We start from the raw sequence: 6,008 nt of genomic DNA on the forward strand, positions 1-6,008 counted from the left end.
TTCCATTTTGTCAACAGATGGCGTAAGACATGATTCTCCATGCACAATGACTTCCAAACAACATTTTGCTCTCGCTGTCCCAAAGTTGATTTGAAATTATGTCCATGCTACTGTTGAATGGAAATGAACCTCTTTGGATTTTGAACGTCACTGAGAGATGTGACATTATTTGCAAATGGCACAAAAACCAAAGTTCGGTTTTTTTTAAGCCATCAAAAGTAATTTCAAGACAAAAATTCTAGTACGGATTTCTACAGCCTACCGCGATGCACAACTACCCTTGCTACCGTTTCCTATACCCCACAATGCAGGGCCCCAGTTGCCATGAAAATATGGATGGCAGTCTCTACTCAGATACTTCTTAGCAAATTCCTGGTGACCATTATTTTGCTTGTGCAAACTGATACAGTTTGACTGTGTTGCATTTTAGTGCCAACATAATAGCATACGGAAATTTGATTCAACACACGTTTGGAAATAAACATAAAAGAGAAAACTTTCTAACATAGCGACAGAGAGGAGAGAGAAGAAATTAGAAGAATTGTAGGGCTATAAGTGCTTTAGGCATCACTGAGCTTAAACTGTCATTTATGGACGAGCAAACTGAAAGCCAGTGATACGAGCTGACTTGTCCAAACCACTCAAGAGTATCTCAATTTCCAGTGCGCTTGTGAGTCATGCTTTTGGTAATAGAGATTGACTAAATCTTCAGGTCTAAGACTTGTCTCAGCCTTTCCTGAGGGGCCAGAGAAAGGCACACACAACAGAACTGGAGCAAGCAGAGTGACTTTCTGTAATACTCGGAGATTTGCCACCGAAACCGATTTCCTGCACAAACTCTCCACTTGCAGAACTTTGCTAGTGATCATAGAACCGACAGGCTCTTCTCGCACAGACGAGGAGGTTTAAGTCCTCCGCCTTGGAATAGGTAACCTATGCATGGTACTTTGTTGGTGATGTTGTTGCTGGGGGATGGAAGAGGTTCCCCCTTTCCAGTGCGGACAACCAATACGAGAAAGAGAGACAGAAAAAGAGAGAAAGAGGGACAATGATACAAGAGGTACCTGCTATGAGGTGACTGTATGAACTGCTATCCTCCCTCTAAAACTCCTGCCTCTCTCTTTGTTCATCTCTGGGCTATCTCATAGGGAATATTATAATTAAAATTGGTATTCACGATACTAGCTCATGTGACTTGTAACTCCTTTTAAAAACTCTTTGATATTATTTTGTAATTTCCTGGAATTCTCACTGCCAGAGATGGACTTCGTAGGAAAGAATAAATAATATTGGACTTTGGACATTTTCATCGATGCCACGAAAATATTCATTTGTAACATTTAAAGTGGTTTTGCATTATTTCCGTTTGCGTAACTCTCTTACATTGTATACACTGGTTGCATTGCAATTTTAACATTTGCGAATAACTTAAATTCATATTCTTCTCTAACTCTAATGCCAGCATTATTAACTCAACTTTTTAATGCATAAGCACAGTAGGAGGGTTTTGAAACACTAAGTCTATAAAAATGAAGTGTAAAAATTGATAAGAAAATCAAACAGCTCTTTTTCTGCACACAGGGTTGGAATACCTTGGACTCTCTGTCTTTTGTGGTCTGACTTCCTATCTTCTTTCTCCTTATATTCTAGGAATTCTGTTCAATGTCTGTTATATTCACCTTCAAATTCAATTCATTTTCTAAATAATCAGAAAAAAGGATTATCTATTTTTATATAAAATAATGTAGAAGTTTTTCAGGAAATAAAAGATTATAAGAAGATCCTCAAGTGCCAAAAGAGGGGGAAAAATCAGGAAGTTATTGCATGAACTTCAAGGATGCGTTACTGAACATTCTAGAATTGATCTTGCATAGAACACATTGAAAACAAACAATAAGACTTAAAGTGTAGCTTCTTGAAATTAAACTGGTAACTTATAGTGTCTTGAATGAATTGTGAAAAATCAAATCACATAATGAATACCAGAAATGGATGAATGAACATTGAAATTTTTGTGGCCAGTAATGACTAGAATCATTCTATGTTATTAGGAAAGCACCATTGAAGCCCAAACGTGTGACAAACATCTCTCTTCCAACCATGGAATGGAAGAGAGTCCAACAGTTTCTTGATTGCTGTGTAGGAGTTGGGGACATTTGTAGCATTGGGGGATATAAAGAAAAAGAGAAAACGTATAAATGCCTGACGCAGAACTGTTTTGTTAAACAGTGAAAAATAAAGGTTATCATATGGAATAAAGTCCAAGTATGAGAATCTTGGACCCAAATTATGTTCTGATTATTAGTGTTTTTGTTTTTCTTTCCAGAGCACAGGTGTGAATTTTGAGACGTTGACTACTCCTACCCTCAAAAGATAAAAGCAGTACCACCTCCAAATGTCATGAAGCATCAGCCTTGGTCAAGTCTCATCTGAGTTTTCCATCTCAAATGAGCAAATCTACAAACCACTATCACCCTGGTCAAGGTGCCTCTAATAGAGGCAGTAAATTAACTTGATAAAATACATTACAGATAAAATTTGATGAGAAAACAATAGAATACAATAACCTGATTATGGTTTTGATTTTGATATTTTATGAATTTCTTAAAATTGTAGATTTAGAAAAAAACCGTACAATAAAATGTAATTAGGTGTTTTAAAACACAACCGATCACTGCTTAAAAGCTACTAGTTACTTTATTAACTTTTGTTGAATAAATTTTTCAACGAAGTGCTGTGATAAATGACTACATAAGATGCTGTAGACAAATATCACTCCCCTCCTAATCTATTAGATTGTATGTTATGAAAATTAACAAGTGATTTTACAAATTTAAGATAGACTTTAGATGCCATATTTTCTCAACAAGAGGCTGGATTCTTCTATATACAGATTCTTCTATATTTGAGATTCTCCTGAATTAGCAAGATCAGTATTTTTTCTGTGATTCTTTTTGGGTCAGAAAAATTGGAACAGGAAGAAAATGATGTTTCTACCACTGGGGAGTATTTTCTGACAGTTCTAATAGTTTTCCAGAAAGATAAGCCATTATAAAGTACATGTTAATGCAATTTATACCATTGTGAATTTTTCTCATAGATTAACTAATATTGAAGAAAATTCTTATTTATATTAATTTCATATATATTCAGTTACTTCATTCAGATCTTGCCATCAGATGACCTACCACTAAGCCAGCCTTACTGGTTGAAGAATAGGCTCATTATTCGAACTCATTCTTTAAAATGTAGTATTACTAGAATCTATAAAGACTTGCCAGTTTTAAGACCTGCTGTGATCTAAAATTCAAGCTAACTCAGAGATGGGGACGCTGGGAACTTAGGTGATTGTGTATCTGTCCTCCAACCCAAAATCTGGCAGCCAGGGAATTTGAGCAAACTATTAAGGAGGCTACCCCTCTGTTTGCTGATAAAATTACAGTGATAATATTAGTATCTTAACTTCATTTTCAGGATTTGATGAGATAATAAATGCAAAAATATCTTGGCACAATTCCTGGCAGTATAAAAAATACATGTCACTTTTTTTTTGTCCTAAGAAATCAATGTTCTAACAAGTGAGATGGAGAGCATAGAAAGATTTCAGTTCCAGTAGAACTGACGATAAAGTTCTAGAGAAAGTTCTAGAGAAAGTGGAGAACTCTCACTGAACAAGGCAGGAGGTCAGTCGTAAGCACTGGCTTTGCCCAGTGGGGTGAGGAGATTGAGGCGGCAGAATTGGCCCCTAAACCAGAGACTTACACAGTCACACTGGCATGAAGCTGAGGGTAATGAGGCAAATTCTGGATCTGACATGCTGGTGCATAAAAGTTTACTGATATATATCTACTTTGCTAGGTAAACATGTACTTTATCAGATAGAGAAGTTCAAGGATTTTCCTGCAGTTACGTGTAGGGATTGGGAAGGACCAGAAGTGCTGATAGGAAATACTCTCTGGCTCTCACCCACCTAGCACACACACAAAAAGCCTGAGCTATTTCTAAGGAAATGGACTTACTGATTTGACATATTGGATTAAGGAAACACAAGCAACTGTTTATTTTTATATTATCCTGCTCCCCTCCCAGAGTAGCACTTATTCCCCGGAAATGATGTGACTCGTGACAACCAACAGTTAGTCTCTCTCACTGGACTCTGGCTCTTATGCCAGGAAACAAAGAGAAGGAATGAGATCGTGCCTTATGGTATTATCCAAAAAAAAAAAAAAAAAAAAAAAGATGCAGGTTACACAGATCCAACATCCTTGAGCCATCATTTGGGCTCAGATTGTTGAGGATGCCTGCCCCCAGATTCCTCTTTCCATCAGAATGAGGCTTCCTTCAGACCAGTTCATCCACTTCCAAAGCCGGATGTTTTGTTTCTATTAGAAACTAAAGGCTATATTTCATTGGCTTATTTCCTTTTTTAGGTCTACTCAAATAACTAGTGTGCTTTACCATTAATAATTTAAATGATTTATATTGGTTGCAAATTCGAAACTTCATGCAAATGAGGAATGAAAATACTCTTGTTGCTTTGCTCATTGACCATGAAAAGGCTGTCTCTAATTCACATACTAAATAGTATATGTTAATATCCTAAAATATCCTAAACCAAAACATTCAAAATTATTTGTGCTTGCTCTTTTCCAAATGAGACCATAGAATCTGCATTCATAAGAAATCCTAAAACATAAGCTGTTTTCTCTACCATCCAAGGGTGAGGTCCTCAGTGAGGAGACAACATGTCAGGGCTCTCAACAAGTCACAATACAAGCTCTGACAGGACAAGTGACTCCTCAGAGAACACAAACTAATAAGCCCGACTTAGGACACTCACCCAATATTTACCCATTGTGCTTTCCACTTAAATGCAAACAGTCCGTAGGTGAAGGAAGTTTCAACTGTTTTACTAGAAAAGATGTTTAGATATGGCCATCTTAGTCATTATTTCAAATCTCTTGCAAGGAAAAAGGTAAGGCCATTTTTCTCTTTGATAGATGACCTCTATACTCATGAAAACATGCCATCAAAATATATATAAAACTGATTAAAATGAAAGGAAAAGCAGACACCAAACATAGAACTGTTCAGATATAGTCTTGAAATGGAAATATCAGGAATCATTGAAGTCATCCTAATTATTGCTGAATCCAGGATAGCCTGCCTTTATTTCGCCATCGGTGGCCAAGTTAAAATGGCCAGATGTCTCAGCTTGATGGCTCAAACCTTGCTTCTTAATGGACTGGCTCTGAACCCACTGAATTTTGTCATATTACCGTACATTCTGATGCTATTTCCCATCACTTCTCTCTCTCAGTGGCTTTTCCTCCTTCCCAGGCCCTGCCTCTTCATCCACTGAGGCTGTACATACATACAAGTTCATCAAATCCCCATCAACTCCAGGGCAGGCCAATCTGGCACCTGAAGAGTATGTTCAGATGCTAAACCCTGAAGGTTGAAAACCTTTTATTTAGCGCCAGATCTCTTACTAAGCCAACTGCTTTGTTCCAAAATATATCCACCCAGGGCATAGAAAGACGGTTATGAGGCATCCACATGATAGTTTTGTGTGATACTGAATTTTCGGCAATTTTGTTTTGTCTTCATATTCAGGCCTTTTTCATGTGCCTACAATTGTTAACCTTCCTGTTAAAGATTTAACCTTGTCATCAGTTGGGAATATTTGTATGGACGGGAATGAGAGAGAATGAGAAAGTAAATGACAATGGAGCTTGCAAAAAGTACTTCAATGAATGTAAAGGGAGGGGAATATCTCAGGTTTAATGGAAAGTATTCAGATGGAATGATTTTTATTTTCATTCGTATTTTACTTGGGAATGTCAATATATGGGTAAAAACTAACAACTGCTGTCTGCTGTGTATTTAAAACTTTGGTCAATGCTGTGGGTGATATAAAATTTATGCAAAATAGACACCCTGTGATAGCTCATACTCTAGTTTTTTTTAAATGTGCCAAAATTTGAGAATAGTAAAGGAATGTTAAT

The sequence above is a fragment of the Panthera uncia genome (genome assembly GCF_023721935.1).
Source record: "Panthera uncia isolate 11264 chromosome D3 unlocalized genomic scaffold, Puncia_PCG_1.0 HiC_scaffold_8, whole genome shotgun sequence".
In the NCBI taxonomy this organism is placed as follows: Eukaryota; Metazoa; Chordata; class Mammalia; order Carnivora; family Felidae; genus Panthera; species Panthera uncia.